At 36.2% G+C, this 17,796-nt stretch overlaps 1 pseudogene across 1 annotated transcript; it reads left to right on the plus strand.

Annotated features, from left to right (window-relative positions):
• The first annotated feature begins 60 nt into the window (after positions 1-60).
• On the plus strand, positions 61-17,433 carry LOC114182425 (4-coumarate--CoA ligase-like 9; annotated as a pseudogene). The gene is made up of 6 exons (XR_014994645.1): positions 61-1,137; positions 14,050-14,230; positions 14,484-14,626; positions 14,837-14,904; positions 16,386-16,488; positions 17,125-17,433. The product of XR_014994645.1 is annotated as a 4-coumarate--CoA ligase-like 9 (transcript).
• Positions 17,434-17,796: the final 363 nt, after the last annotated feature.

Here is a 17,796-nt window from a genome sequence, read left to right on the forward strand (position 1 = left end):
AACTCCCTTTGTCGAAATATTATTTTCGTAAATACAAACCAAAAGCATTATCGGGCGAACATGACAGTGCACACTATATATCGAGAGACACTTCATCCGAACACCCTTCACGTGGAGAAGATGGCAGCTACATTCCCACCCGTCACAGATCCAAGGAGCGGTTTCAATCCCGCTTCCAGAACCTTCCACAGCCTCAAACCACCACTTATTCTCCCTCCTCCCAACGCCGCCATCTCCGCGGCTTCCTACGTTCTCTCCCTCCGTTGCAACTCTCACTTTCCCGATTCCTCAACCGCCGTTATCGACTCTACCTCCGGCCACAGCCTCTCCTACGGCGAACTCATCCACCGCGCTGAGAACCTAGCCGCCAACCTCGCCACAGTTCTCAAACTATCAAAAGCCCACACCGCGCTCGTTCTCTCCCCTAACATCATCCAAGTTCCGATCCTCTGCTTCGCGCTCCTCTCCCTTGGCGTGGTCGTCTCCCCCGCGAACCCTCTTTCCACACGCTCCGAGCTCACGCGCCTCTTCCACCTCAGCAAACCCACCATCGTTTTCGCTGTGACTTCAAACGCCGAAAAAACACGCGAGTTCCATGTCCGTACGGTCCTCCTCGACTCGCCTGAGTTCGACTCGCTCACCAGGACTAAGATTCAGCCACTGAGTCCAACCGTGTCCCCCACGCCGGTGACTCAGTCCGACGTGGCAGCGATTCTGTACTCTTCCGGCACGACGGGGAAGGTGAAGGGCGTTATGCTTACTCACCGCAACCTAACCGCAATAGCCGCGGGAAACGACACGGTCCGCACGAAGCGCGCGGAGCCTGCGGTGTACCTCTATACGGTGCCATATTTCCACGTGTACGGTTTCACCTTCAGCCTCGGGGCGATGGTGCTGTCGGATACGGTGGTGATAATGGAGAGGTTCAGTTTGAGGGCAATGCTGAGCGCCACGGAGAGGTTCCGAGTGACGCACATTACAATGGTGCCGGCACTGGTTGTAGCTGTGACGAAGGACAAAGTGACAGACGGATACGATTTGACGTCGTTGGAAGGGATCGTGTGCGGTGGAGCCCCACTGAGGAAGGAAACCGATGAAGCTTTCAAAGCTAAGTTCCCCAAGGTCCTAGTCATGCAGGTACTTCAAATTTGCATCCTATTTTCATATTTCCTCCTCGGTTTTCTGTAAAATCATATATATATATATATATATATATATATATATATATATATATATATATATATATATATATATATATTACTAAATTTTGATAATTTTTTTTTATAATATGATTTGTTATTTTTATAAGTGGCTTTAAAAATTTAAAAATGAGAAAAATAAAAAATAAAAAATTATTTAAAAGAAAATATTAAAATTATAAGAAAGTTATCAAAATTTAGTAGTTAAAATATTATTTTTCTATTTTTACATATCTATATAACAATTTATAAAGAGATTTTTTTTATGTTTACATTTCATAATATCAATTTTACTTTTACATATTTTAAAAATTAATTATTTTATAAATAATTTATTTTTAACCGTTATTTTAAAAATCTATTTTATTTTAAATTATTATTTTAAAAATCTCTTTTATCTTAAATCATTATTTAAAAAGTATATATATATTTTTTTAATTTTTTTAATTTTACATTTAACAATTATTTAAAAAATTAATTATATATTTATTATTAATTTTAACTTAAATTTCTTAAAAATTAAAAAATCTAAACACACAAGCACAATCGTGTCTGTGTTCGCGAGTTAATCTATAACTATATATAAAGGGGATTCCCTCTTTTGTGTCCACATTTCATAATTCCAACTTTACCCTTTATAATTTAATTATTTATTAAATTTTTAAAAATTAACGGTTATTTTTATAAGTTTTTATAAAATTATTTACTTATCTCTTTTTTCTTTTTTTCTCTTATTATTCATCAATAGTTATTTTTCTCTTATTTTCTTCGTACATTTTATTTTATTTTTTATAAATATACTTTTATTTTGTTTATTAAATTAATAACATTACAATATCATCAAGTCTTAATATAATTCAAAAAATGCGTACACACAGGCGCGATAGCGCCTGTGTTTACACTAGTATAATTTAAATAGTTATTCTAAAATTTATATTGACGGTTACAAATCAATTATTTGTTCTTGACTTAATTTTAGACAGAGAAAAAAGTACTCGAACTTAAATATAAATAAAATTTTAATCATTCCAATTTTATTTATTTTAACTATCTTAAAACTATTCTTATTTTTAAACTTAAATATAATTCAAATAAACATGAAGTTATGAAGTTGTTTTAAATAATTTATTTTTATTTTATAATATCAAGAACATTAAATAAATTTAACGAAACCTTTCATTCGGTATAAACTTAAATAATTTCATTTTCATATAAGGGTAGGTAGTAGGTAATAGTGTAAAATTGTTTCACTAAATGAAATTGTAACTATTTAAATAAATGCATAAATGATGTCATTTCTAAAACGTATTTTATAAAAGTCAATCTACTTTTCATGTCAAAAATAAGTTAGAAATCATGTTACGTGATGAATTTTGGAATAGTTATCATAAACTAAATAAAAATATTTTACACGATGATAATTTTTTTTAATCATAGTATGAAACAATTAATATGTTTATTTTATGTGCTAAGTAATTCAGATATAATAAATAAAAATTGGTATATCTGCCTTTTAAAATTAAGCCGTACATGTTAGATTCATTCCTTTTATAGAGGTTTTTTGAGTTAAAGGACAGGGAAAACGTGTTGAGAGAAAACTTTACCAAAGTTTCGAGATTAGTCATAATCAATACAGTGCATGAATAATATTATTATAGAAAGAAAAAGTCAAAATGACTCCAAATTTAATATTTCACATAATCAACATGATTTAAATAATCAGATGAGTTTATCCTTGACCTAATATCAGATAAAAAAAAAAGGTAAAATGAGATGATAATAAAAAATAAATAAATTGAAGATAAGAAATTTTTTCTCTTTTTTTTATCGACAAAAAAAAATATAATAGAAATAAAGTACTATGAGTATTCAAACCTTTTTAAAAAATAAATACGAGGTATATCATCTCTCAGGCTACATATTTAATGGACCCCAATATTACACAGACTTTAAACAATACAAGGTAAACCTAAAAAAAATTTAACTAGAGACAATACTTAGAAAACATAACTTGAAATATAATCTCAGGTTGAAACAAAATGTAGAAGGGATATTGATCAACGTAAAAAAAAATGGTGCTTAAAATATGTAATTCTCGTGTAATGTATTTGGCTTCTTTACAACAACAAAAAAATAATGTTTGAGCTGAACTGTCTAAAATCTTTGACTAATAACCTTTGTAGAAGCTTCGATAAATAAGAAGAATTTTTCTGCATGTTTTGTGTCGTTATTGAAGTTGCATGAACATCTCTTTACCGTGCATTTGGATACATGTATTTGTAAACAACTTGTCTCCGCAACAATATCAACAATCCCCACCCATTATGCTAACAAATATAAGAATACAAAAAAAAAAAATAACGGTTATGCGATATAAAAAACGTATTTAGAGAGACTTAAAATAATATAAAACCCATAAAAGTTAAATTAACATTTCAAATAGTGACTTCTGCAATAGAAGTGCCCTAACTAAATTAGTATTGGAATTAAATCACAAACAAATGAGAACACTAAAAATATGAATGTTATCAGGCTAACATCTATTTCTATAAATTAAAAGTTGAGTTAAAATATCTAAAATCGGTACTGATTAATATTAAATTAAATTAATATTATTGCATACTGCATGACTAAACTAAAGTTAAATGTATAAAGTGAAAATATTTATTAAATATCATGTAACTCAAAAGGTTATGTTAGCTACTTACAATTTTAGAGTCCGTTATCTTAATTTGAATTATTTATTAGTTGTAGTGGATTTAGTCTATATTAACTATACATATTTTATACTTATTTATTTAATTGTATGATAGTATTTTTTATTTTTATCGTTCTAAAGTAGACACTAATAAATTGAATTTTAATATTTATTTTAAAAATGTGTTGTCCCTATCGTTGGCTTAGCCAAGTTATGTAAATAAAGAAAAATACATATTTTGTTGAAAATGAACAAATTATGGTTTTTATATTATTTAATAAAACCCTGAATCATTATCATATTATCACTTTCTATTAACTTTATATATAATTACCAATTTTATTGCCTTTCAAAATAATTTAATTAACAAAAAAATTTAACTCATTAATAGCTTTTGAGTTCAGTGTTTATTTTTGTTTGTACAAGTTGTGGGTTGAATATTTGTTTTTGTTTTATAATATTCGTACAAGTATCTTTAGAAGAAAAATGAAATAAAGTTATTCATAAGTTAAAGTTAGCGATAGATAAATGAAAAAAAAAAAGTAAATTGTTCCGGTCCGAGAAATTGCCGATGGGACCATAGCGTTTTTTCTCTTAGCGTTTTTTCTCTTCTTTTTCTTTGTGTTCTCACTCTCTCCCTCTCTCTGTTTCACGGCCGTCCTCTGTTGTTTCTCTTTTTCCGATTTATCAAGTCCCTTCTCTCTTCAGTTACCTTGTTTCCTGGATTCTAACTAACCACTAACCATTTCCTCCACTATATCTTTCCGTAACTTCTCCGATAACTTCGCACGGTGATGTTCCTAGAAAAAAGGGGATACTCACTTGTTAGTTACCTAAGAAATCGTGGTGAACGATATTCTTTAATTTAAGGTTTGACGAGCTTAGCGAGCTGTCCGAGGTGTCCGATGCTTCCGAGCTTGACGAGTCCAAATCCAGGAGAGTACACAGCCCTCCAACTTTTCATTGTGCTTGCACTGTGAGAAGTTGTCTTATCTCCCATTCCAGTCAATGACCCATCAATGACATGACGTTTCTGTCTTCACTTATTACGATCACCTAACCTTACACGTGTCAGCTTATCGAACCGATAGTGGTTTTTGAATCTAACGGTTATAATTTGAATAAAGGTAATCGTTTCGTTTTCTAAAACATCCCTCACCTTCTTTCTTGTTTATTTGCAACAATTTCTCGGTAACCCTTGTCCGGTGCACCCTTCGCGACTTCCACCATTGTGTTTCTGTTTTCCCTGTCTGTGACTCCAACCAAGGTATGTATTTCACTTACCTTTCCTGAAATTTATTGTTGATGATGGCATTCTTGCATGCACAATTCTTTCTGTTTCTTGAACCTTTCAGGCTGGTAAACCCTAATTTAGTTTAGATTGATACTCAGGTTTATAGATTACTTTCGTTTTTCTTTCCAAAACCTTTCTATGAAAATTTTTAGATTTAAAGCAGCGGGTGTATCTGGGAGTCGTATTTGTCTTATTTCTTGCTTGTTTTTAAGAGATTTAGGGTTTATGCTTAAATTCATTTTGTTTGACCTTAGTAGATCCAAGATGACTTCCTACGACTCACAATACCCTTGGGCTCCATTAAATCTAAAAAGAGAGTGTACTGGTTTTTGCACCGAGAGACGAATCCAAACCCTTAGGGAAAAATAGGCTTTATGTAAGGATGATGAAAACGACGTGGTTGTGGGATTGTGTGAATTAGACGAACCCGTGTGTAGGGATGGCACTCTCCCGCCTTTGTAGACTTTCACTTTTATTTATGTTACCTTATTTGAAAGACTCGGTTTCAGACTCCCCTTCAATGATTTTGAAAAAGGGTTATTAACCGTGTTGAATGTGGCGCCTGCTCAACTACATCGTAATAGTTGGGCCTTCGTCCGTGCTTTTCATATCTTGTGCAGTGGTCTTGGGATCCGACCTACGCCGAACATGTTTCTATATTTCTTTGAGTTAAAAAATAGTTCGAAACTGCTATGGACTTCTCTGAATGGAGTAAGTGGCCGAGCTCTTTTTGCGTTATATCAATCCTCCTATAAAGGTTTTAAAGGGGCTTTTATAAAAATCTTGGCACCTTCCCACAATCCGACCTTGCTAGAAGGGTTCCCTCTGTACTGGACAAAAAACCCCTCTCCAAAGGTCACACGTCAACTTGAAGACTCAAACCCAGCTGATCGAAAGGGCTGTGAGGAGTTGATGGGTCTAGAAGTCATTTTCGACATTCAAAAGATCTTAGAGCTTGAGTACCGGGAAGTAGATTTAAGAGTTTTCGTTGGTATTAATCTGACTTAACAAAGTTTATTGCTCATTTTGGTCAATCTTTGTGCTCATAACTCTTGAATACTGACCTTTCGAAATTCGCAGAAAAACAAATGGCTCTCTCTCAAAAGGACCTTTTGCGGCATATCAAACAGAAAGTGAACATCAAAATCGGGGCGAGCTCCCCAGTCCAGGGCTCGTCTTCGCATAAGGAACCAGAGAGTGGACCCGGAATTACAATACGAGAGCCAACTTTGAAGAAAAGGAAAGTGGTAAGCGGAGGGAATCAACCTCCCATCTCAGAAACTTCGGATTATATTGACTCCTTGCCAGATATCACGGAGATCCGGAAAGCGACAGTAACGAGTTCGAGGAAGAGTTTTTGGGATGAGGATTTTGAACACATAGCTCATGGACGAGCTCATAATTTTTCAGCCACGGATGATGTCATTCTTTCAAAACAGGTTTCTAATTCGACCCGAGAAGGACTGCTTCGCTATTTGCATCAAGCCAAAGCGTCCTCCCTGTTCTTGGTCAACCGCTTAGAGGCGTTAGAATTAAAAGAATCTAGCTTGATACGTGAGATTGAGGCTTCTAAAAAGGAGATGAAAAACTCCGATCTGATGCAGCCGAGCTCGTCAAGATTCGTCAAGTTTTAAAAGATAAAGAAATCGAATTGGGTGGCAAAGAAACCGAGTTGGCGACTCTGAAAGTTAAAGTCGACGAGTTGACTCCGAAGATGGAAACTTATGAAACTCAAGTTCAGGAATTGGTAGAGAAGTGTAAGAAGCTGGAAAATGAAAAGGAGGAGATGGCCGACTAACTGTGCACCACTTTGAATCAAGGATTTCAACTAGCCTTGAACCAAATCAAAGTACTCTGCCCTGATGCTGATATCTCAGGTGCTGATATTACTAAAGAAGTGGTGGATGGCCAGCTCGTCGAGATAACCGATGATTAATAACATCTTTGTAATAGTTTAGACTTCAAAAATATTTTCTTTTATTTTACAAGGATTTTGAATTTTGTGAACATTGAGTAATTTCTGTTTTATATTAAGTTTGAGATTTGGCTATGTCTGGGTGAAAATGTTTTGACTTAAAAGTATTCTAACTCAGGAATTCCTGTAGATAAGATTGACTTGCCAGATAGAGGCGAGTGGTACGTAAAATCGGACCACGTTGGTCAAAAAATGAAATATAGAAGAAATAATACCTCATAGTATGAGATATTCTTAAGATAACAACTAAAGAGGAAATGAAAATATGCTTTAACATTATTATGCTTATTACTAAGATCGGAAAAAGTACCTTGAATATTTGAGCGAATCACCATGTATCTTAAATATTTGAGCGATTCACCATTTGGGGATGGACGAGGTGCTCGGCATTCGATCGCATGATCGGTTCGGCTAAGCAGGGACATATGGTCACATATCCTGAGTTGGATCGACGAAATCCTCAACGTTTTGTGTGGCTAGATCGAACCGATTTAGCCCTCAGTGTACTGAGGTTTTATCTTCTTTTTATCAAGGAGTCGGACCGACTTAGCCCTCAGCATACTGAGGTTTTAACTTCTTTTTATTGAGGAGTCGGACCGACTTAGCCCTCAGCGTACTGAGGTTTTAACTTCTTTTTATCGAGGAGTCGGACCAACTCAACCCTCAGCGTATTGAGGTTTTAACTTCATTTGATCGAGAATTCGGACCGACTAAGCCCTCAGCATACTGAGGTTTTGAAGATAAATTCGGATCGCATCGAGCCCTCAGCGTACTAAGGTTTTAACGATAAAGTCGGACCGCATTGAGCCCTCAGCGTACTGAGGTTTAAACTTCTTTTTATTGAGAAGTCGGACCGACTTAGCCCTCAGCGTACTAAGGTTTTGAAGATAAAGTCGGACCGCATTGAGCCCTCAGCGTACTGAGGTTTCACGGTAAAGTCGGACCGCATTGAGCCCTCAGTGTACTGAGGTTTTAACGATAAAGTCGGATCGCATTGAGCCCTCAACGTACTGAGGTTTTATTATCCTTTTATCGAGTAGTCGGACCGACTTAGCCCTCAGCGTACTGAGGTTTTGTTATATGAATTGAGAGAGAAAATTTTAAACACATTACTTGAACAACTCCCACCTCGTTAAAAAACCGTGTCGTGTGACAGGGAAAAAGAGTGTGGGGTTTTATTATTTCAAAGGAAAGAAAATGTGCCAACAGTTTGTTACAAAAAATGGAGAAGAAAAGGAAATAGAGTGCTAACTAAAATAGAAGCGCAGATTGGCGGCGTTGCATGTCCTGGGTATAGAGGTCCCGTCCAAGGTTTCCATTTTGTATTCGCCTCCAGGTAATACTTCCCTAATCCGAAAAGGACCGACCCATTTGGGTGATAGTTTGTCCTCCACCTCAGTCATATGTGCTATTCTCAACACCAAGTCACCGACTTTGAAGTCGCGTGGAACGACTTTGGTTTGGTACCTTCGTTCAACTCTTCGTTTTGTGGCCTCTCCGGTGATTCGTGCCAATTCTCGTATTTCGTCTAGGACATCCAAGTTAGCTCGGATTCCTTCGTTGTTCTCCTCCATGGTGATTTTAGTTCTGCTATCTGAAAAATTCTCGATCTCAACTGGTAATAAGGCGTTCGTTCCGTAAACTAGACTGAAGGGAGTTTCATGAGTAGTTGATTGAGGTTTGGTGTGGTATGCCCACAAGATTTTGGGAATTTCATCCGACCAGGAAGTTTTGGAAGCAAGTACTCGGCGCTTAAGTGCTTTCAGAATTACCTTATTCGCTGCTTCTGCCTGGCCATTTGTCTACGGATGTTCAACAGAAGAAAAACATTGGGTGATTTCTAGTTGCTTACATGTGTGTCGAACCTGCGCACTGGTGAATTGGGTGCCATTGTCGGATATGAGTCTGCAAGGAACACCGAACCGGCAAACTATGTTCTTCCATAAGAATTTTTCTATTTTGATGCAGTGATTGAAGCGACTGGCTCTGCTTCTATCCATTTCGTTAGATATTCCATCGCCACTATAAGGTATTTCAATTGCCGAATAACTGTTGGGAAAGGACCCAGAATATCTATACCCCAGGTATGGAAAGGCCAAGGAGGATGTATAGAGTGTAGTCCTTCAGGAGGAGATCGATAGAAATCTCCGTGCCTTTGGCACTGATCACATCGTTTGGCATGTTCCATGCAGTCTTTTTTCATTGTAGGCCAGAAATACCCTGCTCTTAAGACCCTCAATAGCAAGGTCCGACCTCCAACGTGATTGCCACAGATTCCTTCATGTAACTCTGACATGACTCTATTAGACTCTTCTTTCTCAATACACGTCAATAAAGGCCTCGAGAACCCAAAACGAAACAGATGTCCATCTATTAAGGTGTACCGTGCTGAACTTTTCTTGAGACGTTGTGCCTCAACGGTATCTATTGGTAAGACTCCGTCAACTAAAAAGGTTTTGATGGAAGTCATCCAAGATTCTGGAGTGGGCGTTCTGTTCAGTGTCATTACCCTGAAATCATTAGACGAGTTGACCCTAGGAGTTGTTAGGGTCTCTTTTATTACTGACCTCTGTTGACCGGGTTTGGTACAGCTGGCGAGTTTAGACAGGAGGTCGGCCCGACTATTTTCTTCTCGTGGGACATGAGTCAATCGAAAAGTATGGAAAGCTGTAGCCAATGTTTTTACATAATCTAAATACTTAGCTAGCTGGGGATCTTTGGCAGTAAATTCTCCATTGACTTGGCCTGTAACCAACAAAGAATCGCTCCGAGCAGCCAGTTGAGTCGCTCCTATTTCCTTTGCTAATAACATACCGGCAATCAGAGCCTTGTATTCAGCTTGGTTGTTGCTAGCTTTGAAGGAAAATTTTAAGGATTGTTCTACAAGGATCCCACCTAGACCCTCTAATACCACGCCTGCTCCGCTGCCTTTTTGATTAGATGCACCATCAACCAATAGTATTCATTCAGACACTTCGTTATTCTGGTCAGTAAGGTCAGATCCGTTTGGGGCGGGCAAGGTGAGCTCGGCAACGAAGTCTGATAAAACTTGTGCTTAGATAGGACCTCGGAATTCGTAAGATACATTGTATTTCGCCAATTCTATCGCCCACTTGACGAGTCGCCCTGTCATGTCTGGTCGTTTGAGTATTTGCTTTACTGGTAAGTCAGTTCTTACTTGAAGAAAAGATTCCTCACACTCCGAGGCCCATTGGAATTTCTCGTTCTTCTTTAAACATTGGAAATAGGGACGTCCTTTATCTCCACTTCTTGCGAGGAATCTAGACAATGCCGCCATCCTACCTGTCAGTTGTTGGACCTCCTTCATACAACCTGGACTTCTCATGTTTATAATTGCTTGACATTTGTCCGGATTTGCTTCTATGCCTCGCTCGGTTAGCATAAATCCTAAGAATTTTCCAGCTTTGACGCTGAATACGCATTTTTCAGGATTCAGCTTCAATTGATATTTGTTGATCGTATCGAAAAGTTCCTGCAAATCCAAGGCATGAGTTTCATTTCCTACGGAGGTCACCACCATATCATCAAAATATGCCTCGACATTCCGACCTAACATAGGTTGAAGAATCTTGTCCATCATCCTTTGATATGTTGCTCCCGCATTTTTAAGGCCAAAAGGCATTACTTTGTAGCAAAAGTTCGCCTTAATGCCCATGAACGCGGTTTTATCCTCATCGGAAGGATGCATTCGGATTTGATTGTAACCCGAATATGCATCCATGAAACTTAGCAACCCGCAGCCAGAGACTCGGTCTACGAGTATGTCGATATTGGGCAATGGATAAGAATCTTTTGGGCAAGCTAAATTCAAGTCGGTGAAATCAACACACATCCTCCACTTCCCATTGGCCTTTTTCACCATTACTACATTGGCGAGCCAATCCGGGTATTGTTTCTCTCGGATATGCTCAGCCTCCATCAGTTTCCTTATCTCTTCGGATGCGGCCCGAGCTTTTTCCTCATTGAGCCTGCGTCATCTCTGAATTCATGGCTTTACTTGGGGATTTATATTCAACCTATGACAAAGTATGTCCGGGTTGATCCCAGGCATATCTCGGGCCGGCCATGCAAATGACGTCATGTTCGTACGCAGGACACGGCACAAGGCCATCTCGGTAATTGGGTCAAGATCTGCGCCAATTTTCATCTTTCTCCCCGGGAGGATCTCAACTTCTTTTAGTTCACCTATAGGTCTCGGTCCTTGGTCTGTAGTCGGCCTAGGGTCGAGTTCCGTTTCTGGAAGATCTGTACGAGCAGGGAGTTGAGAGACATTGTAAGTATCTCGTCGTGAGCGTAGACTTCTTTCGTAACATTTACATGCAACCTCTTGATCCACTCTCATTGTCACTACTCTCCCTTCCGCTGGAAATTTCATTTTTAAGTGAGTGGTGGAGACCACGGCTCCAAGCATATTGAGGGAGGGTCGTCCAAGCAGCATGTTGTAAGATGATGGAGCATTGACGACAATATATTTTATTATTATCGTTTTTGCGGCATGCTCGTCGGAGAAAGTTGTTCTCAAGTTTACATAACCACGGACTTCTACTTGTTCTCCCGAGAATCCTACTAAGACTCCATCAAATGGCAGAAGTTGATCTCTAGGGATCTGCAAACCGACGAATGCTTCCCAGAACATGACATCGGTGGAACTTCCTTGATCAATCAATACTCGATGCACGTTTCTCCCCATCAAAATTACAAACAACACCACTGGGTCGTCTTCATGAGGAACCACATCCTCTAGATCTTTTTTCGTAAAAATCAGATCGACGATCGGCAATGGCGGTCCCAATGTTGTGGCCATGATTACACTTCGGGCGTATCGCTTTCTAGCCGACCTTGTCGATCCGCACCTATTGTGTTGAAGTTCCCCAGGATAGGAATCTCGTGAGACCCTTGCGTCGGCTTAAGTGATGATTTAGCGGGTTCTGTCTTGGGTAGGTAATCTTTGATGTATTTGTTCATAAGCCCTTGGCGAGCTAAGCTAATCAACTGACATGTCAGGGAATAACAATTTTCAGTATTGTGCCCATGGGTTTTGTGGAACTCACACCAAGATGATAGCTCTCTTCCAAGAAGCCAACTAGTCTCCAAGGGGAAGCGTAGATGTTTGATCAGTTCATGATCCCTCAAGATTCGAATCTTGGGCTCCGACAACTGGGGACACATGGACTTAGTTATCTTCTTATCGAATGGACGAGGTGGATTGTATGGTGTGAACTTGCGACTGGCTCTTTTGTGGGGAGAGGATGTTTCCAATACTTGTCGACGAACATCCTTTCCCTTATATTCCTGCGAGGGAGGTCACCTTTCTTCCAATCTCTTCCTCTGCATTGCTTCCTCGGTTTCTATGCATATGGTGGCTCGGTTCCTTACTTCCGCCAAAGTAGCGGCTAGGGCTCGGATTAAGGATTCGCTAAAAGGATTTGCTCGTAACCTTTTCACAAAGGCTCCCACCAACATCTCTTCGCTCGGATTTGTGAGTCCCATGCTAACGTCACAGAACTGGTTAAGGAACTGTTTCAGTGACTCCTCCTGTCGTTGTTTCATATCGAACATATCTGCAATTTGTAGCTGCTTGGGACGATTTACCGCAAACCTTTCTAGGAAGAGGCGGGAAAAAACAGTGAAAGAAGGGATGGCAGCGTTGGGTAACTTGCCGAACCACTTCAGTGCTGAGCCCGAGTGTCCCCACAAACATTTTGCAATGCACTGCATCACTTCCGCTCGATATCAGCATTTGTGCTCGAAAGCTTTCAGATGCGCTTCCGGATCACCCTCACTGGTGAAAGGAGATACTTTAGGGATAAGGAAATGAGGTGGGATTACCTCCTCCATGATCGCCCTAGCCAATGGATGACTTTCGTCCTGCTCTGCCCCTCTTCGACTGATATTGGAGTCTCCAAGATTGCTATGCTCCCGCATCCAAGCTCGTAGTTCTTCGTTACTTTTCTGCAATTGTTCCTGTTGACGCATCAATTCGTCTAAACATTGCCTTGCCTCCGCCGTCTCTTTCCTTAATCTTTCGTGTTTGACTTCCATTTCCACTCGTCGTCTCTCGCTCTCCGCTAACCATTGAGTTCGCTCACCGTCAGCTTGCTTTCTGATAACCTCATTTTCCTGTCTTAGAGTTTCAATGTGTTGCATGATCTGCTCCAGGGTTGCTTGATTGTTGTTATTATTTTCTGATGTCATAATCACCATTTTTAGACGTCTTTTCTCTATAAGTGGTGCCGGTTTCAAGTTTTACCGGACCCCACGGTGGGCGCCAATGTTTCGGTCCGAGAAATTGCCGATGGGACCAGAGCGTTTCTTCTCTTCTTTTTCTTTGTGTTCTCACTCTCTCCCTCTCTTTATTTCACGACCGTCCTCTGTTGTTTCTCCTTTTCCGATTTATCAGGTCCCTTCTCTCTTCAATTACCTTGTTTCCTGGATTCTAGCTAACCACTAACCATTTCCTCCACTCTATCTTTCCGTAACTTCTCCAATAACTTCGCACGGTGATGTTCCTAGAAAAAAGGGGATACTCACTTGTCAGTTACCTAAGAAATCGTGGTGAACGATATTCTTTAATTATAAGGTTTGCCGAGCTCAGCAAGCTGTCCGAGGTGTTCGATGCTTCCGAGCTTGACGAGTCCAAATTCAGGAGAGTACATAAACCAACATAACTTTTTTAGTTAAGTTATACATAAAGTTAATTTTAAGTTTTTATTATCTTTCTTTACTAATAATTATTGTGGAGAAAATCATGCAAGGAGGACATGATTAATATATTGGATTTTCATAAAATTTCGTTTATATATATTTTTTTCCATGAAGAAATGATAGGAATTGAATATCTGGTATGTAAATATTAATGTAGGGATACGGTTTAACTGAGTCTGCGGTTACCCGAACGACTCCTGAGGAGGCTAATCACGTGGGAACAGTAGGTACACTCATACCCAACATAGAAGCAAGAATTGTTAACCCACAAACAGGGAAACTCATGTTTCCTGGTGAAAGGGGAGAGCTATGGATCAGAGGACCTTATGTTATGAAAGGTAATTATAATTTATATCAATTAATTACGGTGAATCTATTGCATATAAAAGGGTACATATATCATCTTACACTTATGAACATGTATTAAATTCACTTAAAATATCTTAACAAAATTTATTATTGTTATCAAATTATTAGTAATATCTAATCTCATTATATGTTATACTTAAGATTGAATTATATTATTATTATTATTATTATTATTATTATTATTATTATAACTTAACCCATGCATGGACTATGTTGAAGTAGGTTATGTTGATGATCCAGAAGCAACTTCAGCAACTTTGGTGAATGGGTGGTTAAGGACTGGAGACCTTTGTTATTTCGATAATGATGGTTTTTTGTATGTTGTCGATAGGTTCAAAGAGTTTATCAAATACAAGGGCTACCAGGTAAAATGAGTTTTAATTAAATTACACAGTAAACCTGTGTTTTATTATATAATTATTAGTATTTTTTTTTATCTTAAAAATCCAACATTCTTCTTTCTCATTTTTCAAATTAATTTTATAATAATAAGTTAGACTTAATCTTACTATTTTATTACGGGTTAGTTTTCTAAATTTTCTTTTACAAATAATATATATCTTTGTACATTGCAGGTTGCTCCAGCAGAGCTAGAAGAGTTGCTCCTATCTCACCCAGACATACTTGATGCTGCAGTTATTCCGTAAGATTCTAATTTTTTAGCAACCAATTATGCTACCTTTTGCTAAATAGTTTTATATGAATACGTTGTTGAAGACAAAAATATTTTGTTACACTTAATATGAAATATAGTGGAGAGACATTTCTCAAAGAGATTATCAAAACTTACAAAAAATAACTCCTTTTTATAACAAAAATAATAATTGGTGGTTCATATATATAATTTGCTTAATTTGTAAAATATTTTCTTCAAACGAGAATATAAAAGGAAAACATATATATTATTAGATGACTTTTAAAATTTATATGAATTATGTTTAAATTATGGAAGATTATAATCCAAAAGTAGTCTCATTAATCAAAATCTGGCTTGGGCCTAAAGAATAAAAAATGGCAATTGGTCTTCATTTTATATTTTCACTCCTCTACTTTTCAAACTGTCTTATTCCAATCTGATTCGGGCATATTTTTATGGTTTTCATCGTGTTTGGTGTACATGTTATTATATTTATAGTGACAAAGTTGTTGGAAAAGAAAAAAGGAAATTCAATTGTTTTCTACACTGATATTCAATTATGGATTATTATACAATTCAATGTGTTTTTCCACTATACCATCATACTTCTTTAAAATATTCATTTGTCCCCTGTGAAATACGAAGTTGTTTTTAAGATTTGGACGCTAGTTTTTGTAATCGATTACTTCTATTATTTATTTCATTAATCATTCCATTTCTGTGATACTAGTACTAACTCTTTTGCTTTTGTCTAGTATTTTTAAAAGCATATGTTTTAGTTTATATTGAAATTGTTTTTTTGTATATTTTAGCCTTCATATCTATATTCTTTTAATGGTTTTACAGAGTCGTACACCTACCAGAACCTACCAAAAGAGAGGAATAAAAAGTTGTTAACTAAAAATAGACTTAAAAAAAACATTTTGATTTATGTATTTAAAGTGATGGTTGAATATTTTATTATCTGTTTTTTATTTAAGGTGATTTATTTTATTTTTGTAAATATTTATTGTATTATTTAGAGAATAATATTGATAAATAAGTTAATATAATCACTAAAAATATGGTTGTTTTTTGGTTTCAGAAGCAAATCAAATAAAATGACGTTAAATTTAATTTAGAAAAAAAAATCACATTAAATCTTTTTGAAAAGAAAAAAGAATCGATTAATATTAGAAACTCTGATTAAAGATAAGACAATTTTATTATATATAAATAGAGTTTAAATTTTAAATCATAAACTAAACTAATTTTATAAGATTAAGTTGGATTTAAATTTTCACTTCTAACATATTATCAAAATCCACAAAGGGTTATTTGTTGTAAATCGATTTTGTGAAAGGAAAGAAAAACCTTAACCTCTGTTTAATTTAATTTTACCGGATTAAAAATTTCAACATCCCTGACTAAATGCTACACTACATACCATACATAGTTTGAACATGTTATCTGAGAAAGAAGTAATAAGGTTGACGTATGATTTACAGATACCCTGACAATGAAGCAGGCGAAGTGCCCATGGCGTTTGTTGTGAGACAACCTCAAAGTTCCCTTGGCGTAGCTCAAGTCATAGATTTTGTTGCCAAACAGGTCTTTTTTCCTTCCAATTTTCAGTCATATGTAGTTTCACAAATATTTTATAATAAAAAGAAAAATATATTATAAATCCTTTTTTTTCCCTATTTTGTTGTAAATTATTTATTTTTTTAAAGAAACAAATAATGCATTATTCACACTAAATTACTAAAAAATAAGAGATGAAATTCATGAAAATCATAATATCATTTTTTTATATAAAAAAACGTTTGAAGATCTTCCAATAGAAACACTAAATCTTTGACAGTACATGCGTTATTTCCGCTATAAAAGTAAAATAAATTAAATTATGCTTTTCTAGTGGTGCAATGATACCCGTGAAATTTTCTAATCAATATATTATTCAATGGAAGTGGGTGGTGTATCCTTCATTTGTCACCTTAACAATAATAGTAGTAGAATGAGTGTTGAGGACCAAACACGGTTTATTAAAACTATTTTTGTAGATTCTTTCAAGGAGTAGAGAGGACAGTTATATTTTTTGTAGGACAAATTTTTGCAAAATTTCTTTTAAGGACAAAAGAAACAATTGCTAAATTAATATACTGAAAAATATTTGAGCTTTAAATAAATATTTATGGCATAAATAATATTTCTACTTTTATTTTGGTGTGATTGTCTTGGATTCAGGTTACACCATACAAGAAAATAAGGCGTGTAGCATTTGTTGATTCCATTCCCAAGAATGCTTCAGGAAAAGGATTTAAGTAAAGTTGCGCTCTCTAAGTTATAATGCCTCATTTATTTTAATTTATTTTATCGAAAGTGATGCATGGTTTTTCTTTTGAGTTGACAATAAAGTGCTTATGGGTTCAATGATTTGTTTCAAAAACAGAAAAATATTTTGTTTGTATTCCATTTGTCTGTATTCATATTGTATTTATATGTAAAGAATACATGGTGTGTATATCACATATTTTAGTTACAAAAGTTTTAAAATCTGTGGAAGTAAAGAAAATTTAAATTTGTTTTCACAGTCTTAGAATTAAACTTGTTGACAGAAAATTGGTAAAGATTATCCAATGAAGTTTGACATAAATTGGTATCTTAAATTATCTAATGAAATAAAATACCACATTATTATTAATAGCACCTCAAATTTTAAGAAAAAAAAAAGTACCTACTCTCATACGAAGAAAGACTATAGAAGTAGAATGGAAAGCGATGAATAGGAGGAGAAACAATTGTTTGCTTTTGGGAAAAGGCAACGATGGAAAAACGATTAACTACTGGATTAGTAGATAAATGAATCTCTATTTTTTGAAGAGATTTGAAGGTGTGGTAAATTACTACAGTATCCTT

The sequence above is a fragment of the Vigna unguiculata genome, chromosome 4, assembly GCF_037176805.1.
Source record: "Vigna unguiculata cultivar grain cowpea cultivar isolate G323 ecotype 2 chromosome 4, ASM3717680v1, whole genome shotgun sequence".
NCBI classification, from domain to species: domain Eukaryota; kingdom Viridiplantae; phylum Streptophyta; class Magnoliopsida; order Fabales; family Fabaceae; genus Vigna; species Vigna unguiculata.